The sequence below is a fragment of the Saccoglossus kowalevskii genome, chromosome 21 (genome assembly GCF_978046115.1).
Source record: "Saccoglossus kowalevskii chromosome 21, keSacKowa6.1, whole genome shotgun sequence".
NCBI classification, from domain to species: Eukaryota; Metazoa; Hemichordata; class Enteropneusta; family Harrimaniidae; genus Saccoglossus; species Saccoglossus kowalevskii.
In genome coordinates this window covers 10,547,904-10,562,368 of record NC_140661.1, presented here as the reverse complement: position 1 = coordinate 10,562,368, position 14,465 = coordinate 10,547,904, and positions in this window count along the sequence as shown.

Here is a 14,465-nt window from a genome sequence, read left to right as displayed (position 1 = left end):
TAACCGTCAATGCTATGTAAATAGGGTCTGTGTCATAAAATGGGTGGTAATTAATCTACAAACTTCCTGAAAGCGGATTATTCATACTCCCATTAATCCACTTTCCAGACCTAGTTGACATCTGACGCCATACCGTTGCCAGGTATTTATCAAACTACATGCGCGCACGATCACAAGACATCGTTGTCTAATCTGTAATCGTGTTGTATTCCAAACTCTTGATGACTGTTTTATTTTATTCTCAGACAACGTCTCGTACACACAAATATTCATCGACCGGATATCTTATATTGGGAAGGGATATTTATTCATACATTTCAGATAGCAGGTAACATTACCCGGGGAAACATTATCAATAAATCTGCTACACATATGTGTTTTGTGTAACCCGTTGTATACGTCACGTGGTTAGTGTGTGATCTGGTGATATATATCACGTGGTTAGTTGACGAGAACTGGAAGTTACATGATATATATGAAATATAAAGATTCCGACGCATCATTGAGAGAGGAAATTGTTGAGTTTTGCCTTACGATTTTTAGACCGGTAGCACGTGTTATATTTGGTCTAACAAAATTAAGTGCAACTATTTCTCAATTTTTGATAGTGGCGGATATTTATTGAACACTGAAAATCAGTAAATTTTGCAATTAAGATTTGTACTCTTTGCTTAGCTTTTGTTTTACTCTCAAATAGAGAAGCTCGAAGATTGGATTTTTTTTTATTTTACTTGCTTTAATGTCTATGCGCTGTTAAAAATAGACTGCTGCGTCTTAATTATATGATATTGATCAGGTAATCAACATTACATGTACATTACATGCATTATCACAATTAGTCAGAGAAACAATATTGAAAGGAGGGTCAATTTACTCTTATCGAGACGGTTAATGTCGTCGACTTACACAACATTTGTCGAAGTCGAGACGATACCCTGTGTTGATTATTCCATTGCATGATTTGTATATTTCAGAGTTCGTTAGATGTACATTGCCAATCATATGCTTTAGAGCAAGTCTGTTCGTTTCATCTTTAAAATTACATAGACTGACTAGTATGTATAAAAAAATCAATCGCTCAAGCTATTGTGACTTATTTCGCTTTTTTTTAATCACTGCTTCCCATTAACGTGTACCAGAAAGATTTCGATATGTCACATCAATAAAGCGGAATTCCAAGTATCAATCTATTGTGAAGCCAGGCAATATTAGAAATTAAAAATAGATCTCGAACGATAGCAATCGGTTGAGACATTTCGATTCGTGATCTGAGGACAGCTTCGGAAACGCTAAGATATTCAGGAAGTATACCTTGCATTTACCGAAATATGTCAGTCATTGGAAACGCTTTCAGTGACTATTTCGCTACATTGACGTTGTGTGCGCCAGAGAACAATAGAACAGTACTGCACAGTTGCTCCAAGGGCGTAATTCCACTTGATAATTGAGCTGAAATGGCGAAACTCTCACATGATTGAGTCAATGTCTACTGCACATGACACGTCTACTGTGGCATCGGTTAAGTGCAGTCCAACACACATACTATTCATGCTCGTCTGTACACTGTTATAGTTGTTCTTTAAAAGGATGTGAGAAATGCATTCCTTAATTATTTCTATACATTTTTCAGGGAGTAAGCGTGCCCTAAATAAAAAAAAATGTGCATTGAATGAGCGCGGAATGTTACGCATGTCAAGAGTACGTAGAGAAATCCTTACAAAGTTTGTTCTATGACTATAGAGATCAGTATTACATAATGTTTATAATGAAGTGTAGCCGCGACGGCGCAGTATTTAGCCATGACTGACGTGATATTGGAATTATGGGGGTTTACGCATAATACCTATGCTGTTGGATTGTTCAGCTCAACAAATAGCATGGCATACATGACTTGCGCATCTCTACACTCTGAGGTGAAACAGGAAAGAGTAATTATTAATATCAACGTACAGTAAGATCACCGAATGAGGTTGTGAGGTTTCAGTGTTACTGCAATCTGATAATGACGGCATAAGAGCAACACAATACCCCGCCCATGGCGTTCCAAATAAATTGATTCATATCGCTGTATTCGGGAATCGCAGGTAGCATTACATATGTATATAGGCACATCATTATGCCATTATTTCAAATATTATTGGTCTTATTAAATATTCGGGATAAAGTATAGACGCCTGTTTGCTTGTAAAAGTCGTCATATGCCCACTAAATAAAAAACATGTTAAATAGCGTGCGAGTTTACCACGTCACATGACGTCATATTGGTGTTAACTAATAAAACATTGCGGGATTGTGGGATAGCACGCATCACTGATCGATTACTGTAAACACGTCACTTACCAGTGAATACTTATTTGGATTAAAAAATGTATATAACTGTTTGTAATATAAAATTGATTAATTAAAAACGAATCATAAACGCGCATGCTCTAATATAAAAATAATACCATCGCGTCGTTTGCAGATGAATGAATGATTGCGTGCGAGGTATGTAGATGTAAAACCAAGTAACCAAGCAGATTATAATTACGCGTGTAATGCTGTGTTTTATATTTTTAATGACGGCTAACATTTAGTAGTTAAACTGCCAATGTCGTCGCGCGACGTTTACATTGTACAAACAAATACTGTTGCACATGAGTCGTATACGTCGTATGGAGCTAGCCCATATCGATTACGACGCAGCGTGACGACGTTGGCAAGTTAACCTTACCATGACAATGTATATGTACTTATCTAGGGGAGAAAAAATATAGACTTATTTTATTTTACATTAATCAGAATACAGGTATTACTCATTCGCAATTCCACTAATGGCAAGTACTATTACCCATAATGCATTATGCCATACCAACACTGCTGCATATTATTCCTTCTGGTATAGAAATTTCGTGAATATAATGGTGTATTGTTTATTTTATCATAAATATGACATCCAACAATTTAAAGCGGGACGGTCGTCACCTGCGCACGCGCGGGAATTGAGTCAAACGCTAAAAATGCAACGACTCATGGGTAGACGCTTGTTTGTAAACATTGACATGCTATGGCCATCTGGCGCATGCGCGGGTGACGACTTCCCCGTTTTAAATTTGAATGCAGGGAAGATAATTGCACATAAATCTAACATTCCAGCCTTATTTTACCTGTGCCTAATAAGCGAACATTTCTTGCAGGAGCAAATTATATAAGCTATTACGTGTTTGTTGCATATAATTAGGAGTCAAAGGTTAGAACAGTATATATAGCTTTTATGCAAATCAGCATGTGCTCACTGCCATGTCTGATTTCGGTGTTAGCGCTTTCTAATATCACGTGTTTCCAGTTTTGCAGTCGTCACGCAGCGTTTCTCCCCGAATTGTTAATTAACAAAGACGTTATATACGTCACTGTGGGTCCCACACCGAACACAGCGCGGTGCGACTGTAGTTCTTGCAAATAAATACTGTGCACGCCGTTGACCGCTACCGGCGTTCCTACACTTAGCACATGCAAGAAACGAACCCGATATCCCCGGCCACCTCTGGCTGTCCATTTGAAGTTCTACTTTGCCCAGTCTGATTTACAGTATTCATAATTTAATTCCAATTGTCAATTAGTGAAGCATATTGAATTAATCCTATTTTATATATCAATTATCGATAACACAACTAAACGCCATGAATAAATTTGTTCTGTCGGGCACTGCTGTTTACTTGTTGAATGTCTTTGCATATTATTTGTTGTGATTTATTCTACCAGTCGCAGAATATTGTGGAAATTATTATAATTGTTTTTGACTCAATATGTTTTTTTTATTGTAGCGTCCTTCTTTTGATTATTTATCAAATATATATTCAGACGAGCCAAGCAAACGTCTGCTCTGTAACTAGAGTATATTCATAACACACAATATCGATGTTCAGTGCTGTAGGCAGTGTGGTTGTGGGTATTACAGATGAAATATACAATTGCCAATTATTTGGCTGGTTTATTTATTGTAATCATATTCATTATTATTCATAATGGCATAATAACTCGCCAATATGACTACAGGCGACAACAATCTATTAATATATACGATTAGAATTAGAGTATCGGGACCCGTTACCATGGGAACAATACGCATGTAGTTTATGAACGCAATAAATACAATTCATAACCAGACATTGTTTTGTTTTTTTACATAATAGAATGCTGTTGAATGCAAATGTTATAGTGCAATATAGTGGGTGGGCGGAGCACGAATCAGTTTGTTATTGTAATATTCTGTAAATTTTCTATATATATATGCGATTTCATGTATATGTACATCACGACTTAATGGGAATGAATATTTCAATTTTTAGCCGTACTTACTGTGATGATGAATGCGATTTTTACACAAGAAATATAGGACAGTTGTGAAACTTTTATGACGGTACCAATTAAATTCCATTATATACAAAAGAAAATTGTATATTCCAATTCAAATTACACTACAATGCATGGTCATGAAAGTTTACGCAATCATGAATTGGTGCTAGGTGTTCTGAATTGATTAAGCACATACTATGAGGTTATTACGAGGATACCACAAAGTATGCACGAAGACTGTACTGCGGCAGGAGCGACCGACGCGCAGCAGAGATCGATGCGACGGCGTACTGTCTGGGTTTATTATACGTCTTTTTCTTCCAAGTATATATCATAGGAATGCTGAAATCCAAAAAGTTTAAAACAGAATCAGCAAACTTCTTTGCGTGGAGTCCGGACAAACTCTGATGGCAGCCATGTTTGTTTTTATTATTAAAGGCCCTTACGCGCGTAATCATATTTTATATATAATCCATATTTTGAATTCGCATTTTCTAATATGGTAGGATGAAAATACCTCGTAAAATACCTCAAAATTACGGCACGTTGTAACTTATGGCGTTACGGTGACAGATGTATAATAATATCATGTATCCATCGAAAGGTAATCAGGTACGTTTTAGTCACTTATATCATGAGCAAACTGGTAATCAACTGATGTTATTTACGCAAATCGTGAAACAAGGACTAGTATGTCGCTTCACACACGTGCCAAGCCGACTCGGATGGTATACAAACTCTTGTAAAATGTGCTGAATTAAGTAGAAAAATTATGATAGTATTAGGGCAATTAATTTCAAACATCTGTCATGTTATAATGCTGGTAGAAAGCGGAATATCTGTGTCGAATGCATCCCGGTTGTGCGAACGTGCAATGTGAATTTGATTATTTTTTTAATGCAATCTTTATTTTGATCCTGTTTTAAACGAAGCCTCAAAAGAAGGGATTTTTTTTTGGAATGGCTGAATTGTTTAACGAATAGTTGAAGATAATGAAAAAAAAAAGTTAATATCTGAGGTCCCTGGACTTTTATTTAGGGTTTTGTACATGATACGCAGTGCATTAATCTTACATTTGCATGCGCATGCACGACGTCCCGGCAATCAACCCTTGCTGTTTCATGGGATTGAATTCAGGAGCCACTTCACACCTAATTCGCTAATGAATTTCTAATAATACGTCTCATCTCATCAACAGGCAACATATCATGTATGGGTTAAAATGACATCCTTAATGAACCTGTTCAAATTCAAGTATTTGAATAGTATACACGCTAATTAGCTATGTGCATAATTTACATTTTATTTGCATATTTTAATAGTATGCACGATATTTAAATATGTGTATAGTATGCAGATTATTCAAGAATAGTATGCACGTTTTTTTAAATGTATTTGAAAAATATGATTGATTTGTAAGTATATGTCTGATCGGTGTACACGCAATTTAAGGTTGCAAGGTCAGAAAACACTTCAAAATATGTGATTCTCTATAAGTTAAACATATTACTGCATTATGTTCGCTATACATCATCTGGAATCTTAGATATTACCTAATATGGTAGTGCGTCTGCTGTACCAAAGTTTGTCTAGGGAATTACCTGATAGCCATTTTTAATTATTACAAACATAGTAACCTATGAATTGCACTTTTTATGCACTGCCATTGAATAAACCTTCATATAACTTTTAAATTGTTATATTCGCATGCATAGTAGCTTTTAAAAAATTACAAATCACAGACCAATTTTTAAAATCTTTCCTCTTATTGCGTCTGTTAAAAGGCATTTGCACTTTAGTGCATGGACACTTAGTTTTGTTGAGCTGCGTCGTATACTCATGACAAAAAACGCAATACAGACTATTTGGTCGTTCTCTTTTCATCGTTGTCTTTTTTCCTTTCATCGAAGACTGTATTTATCTAAACTTAACCACTTTTTTTAATGGGACTGTTGGGATGAGTGTATTAATGTCTTTTCAAGATGATTTCGTATTTTTTTACCATAACATGTTACGGCAATCGACAACAGATTGCTGTCAATTCCATTAGGAGTGACCACATTTCGCCTCGCACGTGGTTGTGATATTAAACACCATGTGGTCAATACAACAACCCGTCAACGGCTGGATACATCATAATCACCGAGTTACGACACAGATGTTAAATGCATGATCCGTGTTGACTAGCGCAGAGTTTATTATTCTAAGAGAGGCAACATTTTTTGCGGCATACCACTAGCAAATATGACATTATACAGATTTAGATATGACCCAGCTGATATTGATCTGACCCAGCTGATATTATATTGATATGGTTATGTTTCAACTCATCCAACTCATACTGAAATGAACACATTTGATCTGATGTGATGCATTTTCATAATAATTTTCATTATTCAAGCACTCATGCAAAACTACAACGCATAGCTAACCACATTGTTCAGTACATTGAACATGTATAGTATATTGCATATAGATAGAAACAAACAGAATAATCCATGGCGCTGTGAATGTACATAATTATTTCCATCAACAACCTAATATACATTGTATTTCACCCGAAATCACGTACCTTGATATCAATATATCTTAGACACATTCGCCGCCGTCATTGCATCAATGGTTTCACTGAATCTATGTGAATATTGTATTTTGAACTGTTACAGTTGACGCTATGAAGAGAGAGAGTTCGAATTGAGGAGTGAAAACAAGGTTCATGGCTCTGTCACGTTCCACGAAATCTCTGCGGTCATTTTCGTCAAATGTCTAAGACATACAACGCAATTTCCAATGAGCGTGTATCAGTGGATGTGCAAGAACGCTATATTGTTTATCTATTTTTTACTTTTATTTCAGTCCTGTTTGCGATCACTTCTTAGATTCGTCGAGCTCGTACGTGCACGTCGCCAGACATTAGGAACAAATCGATTACATATCATCCATACACATCAGACATTTAAATTCCCCGAGGTAATGTCACCGGTGATAGCGTAAATGCCAAATTACCCGTGACGTTAGACTCGCAACAGTAATTGCATAACGACTTGTACTATTACAGTCACATACCCGGATATATACGTTTTCTTTCTTCTCGATACACATATACACAAGAGTTGAAACATTTTTGACAACAATACATACACAAAACGATGTTCAATCGAAGTTGTACAAATAACTAGTGTAACATTAGACAAGAAATTTGACAGGTTTGAAAAAATCGGGACTGTAACAAAAGTGTAAAGCGCGAGCATATGAGTGAATTGCAAAAAAAAAACATTAGTGAATTGATGCTTTGCAAATAAAGATGATCGGCGACCCTCTCCCTGGGTGACTTTTACCGCGGACTGGTACCATCAAATATTGGTGGTTTTTTTTAAAGGAAAACGACTAGATGATTTTCTTCCATAAATAGGTAACCAACACCATACCTTAAATGTAATTTCCTGTTTGATACATTAGTTCAAAGGTTTTACTATAGGGTAATTTTTGTTTTATTATTTTCGTGTGTTATACAGAGTAAAGAAAAGCCTGAAATGTATATATGTGTGTATGTTGCGCGTATATGCAAATTAGATATTTTACGATTAGACGGAAATTGAGGGAATGACGGTCCACATGGTAGTGCATCTTTATTGTTGTATCTATATATTTGTCTTTTCATCATGCGACATTATTATTATAATAATATTATTATTATTGCTCGCAGCTTATAGCTGCAGTGTTTTAATATAACTCCTGATACTTTTTTGTATTTTATTACAATTCATTTGAATTATACTATCAGACAAATAACACAGATGAGGTATGGTGAGTTGTGTTATGCTTATCTGTATTTTCTCTTAGTGGATAGGGACAAACCATATATTATCTGCGTTGACACACGTGGAGGGGCATGTGTTCAGCGACCAGGATTCAGATAGAGTCGCCGATTACACATTAAGGCAATTTCCGAAGTCATCAAGAGATAAAGTACGTGCTCGATATGACGTATAACAGCTGAATGCGGTATTGACATGTTGATAACATCGCATGCGTAGATTTCATGCAAATGTTATGGAATTGACAATTGCTACTAACGGTATTTGCTTTGCGATTGCGAACGGAAACCACACGTGTACTTGTATGTATAATAAACCGGAACGGAATCTTGTTCAATTTGTGTAGAATAATCGGCAACGTTCTAGGATTTGGTTGAAGGGGTATTTGTTCATTTACTCGGGAATTATTCGCCGATATTCACCTCTCAGCATATTTGTTTAGCGCATTTCCGTTGTTTGATCTACCATTGAAAGTAAGATTGATGATGACTGGTTGATGTATATTATAAGACATGTCAATGATTGTTGCTATTCTAAATAGTTTTGTACAAATGTGTCATTGTCAGACTGTCTAGTAGGTATATTGAACTGAAATACCACTTTAAAGGACAACAGATCTCATTTATCTAACATCTAACATAATAATGACTGTATCCTTCATCTTTGGTCTCTCGAAATGAATTCCATGAATCTTCTGAGCATTCTTGTTTTTTTTTCCTGTATTTCATTTTCACGTACATTTGAAGTTTAAGAGAAAGCAAATGGCCTGGGATACGTATTATACAACAAATTTGTGTTATACATGATTAGTAGTATTTTACGCACATATTAATAATGTAGAAATTAGTATTTTTAGGATGTGTGTTATTTTCATAATCTTGCACTTGACTAACATAAGCTTTGTGGAAGTTGTCAAACCTAATAGAAAGTAATGAACTTCTTTTAGTGCTAGAAAGAAAGAAATATTTGGGAAAATAAATCTTCATATTTTGTTCTTATTATTTATATTTGGAACCGTATATTCGATATTTTGTGAAATATTACGCATTTTTGTGGCTAACGTCTATGTACTATGACCCTGAACGCACTTTGTTATTTACTGGTAATGTCAATTTACAAGTTGTTTTCAACAAAACACTAAATCATTATCTGTGTTCCAATCGAGGGTATGCGTGAAATCTAACATCATAATGGTTGAAATAGGCAATAGGGAATTCAATTATCAAACGCACTCAAACAATTAACCAAATTCCCATTTTACATTATAGACTTGATCAATGCAAGACATCTCTCGCTATACATATTGATTGGTACTTGTAATCCATTTATGAATTATTAAACGTACGATATATTGCTGTTTGATCGATTCAATATATAATTTGTCAAATAAATCATTTTTACTCACTTAACTCGCTAACTTAATTTAACCTGGAACACGTTATCTTTCGTCTACTTTAATTTGTAAATTGAGTTTTTAAATCTATGAAGACAAAAATCTGTACTACGCAATGATTATGTTGGAGTACGTGAGATATAAACGCCAGGAATTCATTAGTAATAGAACATAATTGAATATGCAATATCGACTAAAATATATATTTTTTAGGATCGTGGTTCGATACTCCATATTGTAGATCAAATCAAATTATTATTCATCAATATGTTGTTTTTGCTGGACACGCCACAGTATTCTTTAGATACGAAAAATCAAAACCACTAATACGCTTATGCATTCACTGCCATTGTTCATACCAAAACGATCAGTGCACATGCATATTAGAGAAAGTCGTTGTTTCATCGAATGTATGCAATAACGGTGTTTTCAGTTGATGATGAATCACTATCCGGTGAATCTGTCAATATACCTCATAAAAAAGAGGACTAAACATTGGACTTCGTCTCCATAATGCATATTCAACGCAATGGAAATTCGACATCTTGCTAGTAACGTACTTGCTGACCATACCAGACCATAAATAATTAATACATTCACTGTAAGTATGATTATTATACATCTGTCACCGTAACACTATAAGTTACAGCGTGCCGTAATTTTGCGGTATTTTACGGTGTATTTTCATCCTATCATATTAGGAAATTCGAATTCCAAATATGGAACGATTACGCGCGTATGCGTTCTCTCGAATAATAACAAACATGGCTGCCACCGGGGTTTGACCGAACTCCACACAAAGAAATGCACTGATTCTGTTCAAAACTTTTTGGATTTCGGCATTCCCATGATGTATCCTTTGAAGGAAAACATGTTTAATAATAAGGCTATTACGAGGAAATCTCAAAGTATGCACGAAGACAGTGCGTCGTCGCATCGGCCTCCGCTGCGCGTCGGTCGATACTCCAGTTGTACTACCTTCGTGCATACATATAACGTAATAACCTCATAGTACACTAAATAATATTCATAATAATTCAAAAGATAAATAAACCGAGTAGCAGTTTATCACTTGTATATTAAATATCATGTTAGTATGTTAGTTTCGTATCTCCATGAATACGCCGACATGAATACAAGCTAAGTCATTCACCTCACTGTGAATTCTTCGCACACGTAGTCGCTTTACATATTTAGAGCACAATAAGCGCAATAACTGATTGTTGCCACAAACAGATTATCGGTATCCATGAAGTATATATCTAGCGGAAATAGAAATTACATAGTGGCGTGCAATCAGGCATCAACAAATCAAAGAGTTGAAGTATTCCGTGCTAAGTCTACTCCTAATCAATTGCTGAGTCAGTAACTAGCAACCCCATGCTGACGTCATTGATAAGTATCAGCACACGCCGTTGTCAAGTATGATTGAAGGTATTCGATTTCAAATCATTTCATAATTGTCCGAACAGTTACAATGACCATCAACAAAACATATGTAACACAATAAACAACAAATTACCAGTTATACAGACATACACAAATGAATAACTTGACATTCAACATATATTTAAAAATATGTTGTTTTGACCATATTGCATTTTTGTCAGACGGATTACTAATTGCAATTCAAATTTAAACATTTACATATATGTGGTGATCATTACCGAGAACCTCAAATGCCATAGTTTCACAACACAAGCAATTTTGTTGTATTTACATTGATGTTGGTTTTGTCCAACTTGTAAGTTATGTTTCCCGATATATGTCTGTATATACGATAAAAATATGGGTATGACCACACCCGTTTTACCCTGTTGCACACTAATATTTTAGCATGTACATTTGTGTAAAGATTATCAAGCTTCTACAGGAATCCGCTACATTTGTGTAATTGCCAGATATCTTGTTAAAATATTAGCAGTCATTTATTAGTATGATATTAGAATATTAACAATAGTGGCACAGTGATGAACTGAGGATTTTTCTAAAGAGGGATTAAGACCACATATTGTGATGTTATTACAGAGCTACAAGATATCATGTTGAGCTTGTGTATTAAGTTATTAATTATTCCAATATCTTTTCTTCGGGATTATTAAAAATGCTTTTGACATATAAGGGTATTTCAGAAGAGCAGCAAAATTCTGTCACGTGATTCTTCAAAACGTGTCATTCGCAAATTCATGATTAAAGCCAAAAACAAAATGACTTGCCTCGAGTGTGAACAAATTACTCCATATTGTCTCAGAAATAAGGCATCGAAACCTTTTATTCTTGCATTCAAAAATAGAATCTAGAGCATTAACGTCGTGAGACTAAACCCAAAATAAATTCTGGCAGTCCTGGCTTCTTTTAATGGACGTTTAAATCATGGTATTGTGCGTTTTCCATTAACTTGGACCGAGTAAAGACATACTATAAATACATAAAAAATAACACAATTAGTATTTCCGTGCATAAATACGTACATCTTATTAATAGAAAGTAAATTTAATAGCGATGACAGATTATTTTTAAACATATGTTTAACTAGAAAGCACTCGGAGATCTCTGCAGACTTCCGCCGAGCAGCTCATTTCCCCCACATGCTGTGACTTACACCTAACATTAATGCACCTTCATTCATTGTATCTACATTATTGGATTTCCCCGCCTTGAAAATATACAGTCGGTATTTGCAATTATACCAATATTACTATTAGTTCAATTGTTGTTTCCATGAAAACCAAATGTATATCTATCTAACAACATTGCACCGTGTGCAACCTCTCCTACAAAAATTATAAAAAATCGATTCATGATTGTTTTCAATATAATATATGAAAAAACATTTCCAATAATGCCTTTTACATCATAACTGTACCCAAATTCGCACTACAATTTGATGGACTCGTGCTTGTAACAAAAGCAACATTTTCTAGACATGTTATGGCAGTCCATCATTAACTAGTGTAGTTATCCTGCTTACAATCAACGCAACGCAACCACAAAAACATAACCTCCTTGGCGGATGTAAAATATCTTCTAGAAGGTGTTGTCTTCGCGATGTTTCAAATTATCAGCAATTCCCACGGATGCCACGCTTCACTGAGTACGACAATTGTGAAATATTTTGTCAACAGGGTATTGTGACTGCTAAATATAATTTACGAACACAAAACACAATTTCAAAAAACAGTATACTTTATATAAGTTATTATCAATTCTCGTAAGACAACTATTAACTGCACTAATTAAAATAAGTTGTTATTAAATTTTAATCATTATTGCATTTATCGACTATCGATTACAAAGAACATTGTTTTTTATATACCAACCGCTTGCAATGAAAATAACAGAAGGACAAATATTCTGAAATGTAGGAATTAGTGTGGTAATTGTACTGGAATCTCACGATAATTAAAAAATGTCCCCATTTATGTCAGTTATTATGTAAATATCCGGTGATGCGAATGCTGCCTGGGAAACAATGTACTCAATGCTGTCCATTGATGGTGATTTTGTGATGGAATTTGAATACAGCTCTTTCCACACACAGTTATATACATTACAGAGTCTCACCCCGGTAGTCTCACTTTATCTCAATTCAAAATCTATGCATTTACATGTATTTCTTTTAGTCAACGTGGAAACTTTGTTTGGAGGGGGTTTACCAATATTTTTTTTTGCTTGGCCTCAATACTGCCACCACATTCGGCCTTCACATTGGTGGTATATTATATTCTTTGTCATTCATTTCAAACGTAGCGATACATTATAGTGATATAAACTAAATAAGTTTTAGATTGAATTTGCTGCATAATTGTAACTGGCACCCCACCCGTAACCATATTACTCACCAGGACTGGTTCTAGAGCTTATACATTATTGTAAATTGCCTCCCGTCTATCATAAATGAAATCTAATCATTAAGCCATGTACATTTCTATTGCAGTCGAAAATACGATTGCGTCAAATCACCTTCGTAAGGCGTCAGCGGCCGTCATCGGTTAAAACAAATGTAGCGGTCTGTTTCAACTGTTTCGTGATATGTTTATCGATTGTATTATATTATCCCATAAGAAGCCTACATTACTGCGCGTGTTTGATAAATACGTATTACGCAATACTGATCGCATCTCACGCTTAGATGAGCCAAGTGTTTAAATAACATCCAATTTATTTCATTATTGTTATTTCTTTAAATCGGAAACATGTAAATTATGACATTCTTTGCATATTTCTGTGACTTACTGTAATAGTCCGAATTATATATACTGGTGTTTGCGCTGTGTGTAGACCTCACATTGCCGAGTCACGTAATTGTTCGACTCGGTAATTCTGTTCTGTACTTATTGAATTAGTATTTTCCTTGATGTGCGCGTAAGTGTGTCGTCGCATTCGTCGAAGCGTCCAAGTAATCAAATAAAAATGTCAGGCAACTCGTATCAAAAATGGGAGAATAATTATTCTCTGTCTCCCGCCATTACCAAACATGTCAGTTTGTGTAATCGTTGCCAAGACGATTTTCTTGCAATTATCTCAAGCAGAGGCGGGGGCACGGAATTTTGCATGAGGGGCGAGATCTGAATTCTAGACCCTCTGAAACGCCATTTCGAGGGACAAAAGGTTTCAGCTTAATTTTGAAGGGGGCAACATTTTTATCGCGTGGGCTTCCCCCCTCCCCTGTGCCACTGCCACTGGTAAGTAAAATGTATGTCGCCACGTGGCGTACGTGAGTATGACGCGCACGTGCGTGTATTTCAATAACCTAATGAAATATAAATGTGTGTTATCGACTCTCGTTTTAATGAGACAAGTGCAAGTATAAATATTTAGAGGTACTACATGTGTTATAACCGATCATGCGCAGTCCAGTTAGAGTACCTTATATTTTGAGTGTTGATTGCATGCTGTGGTGTATTCTATCTGTAAAT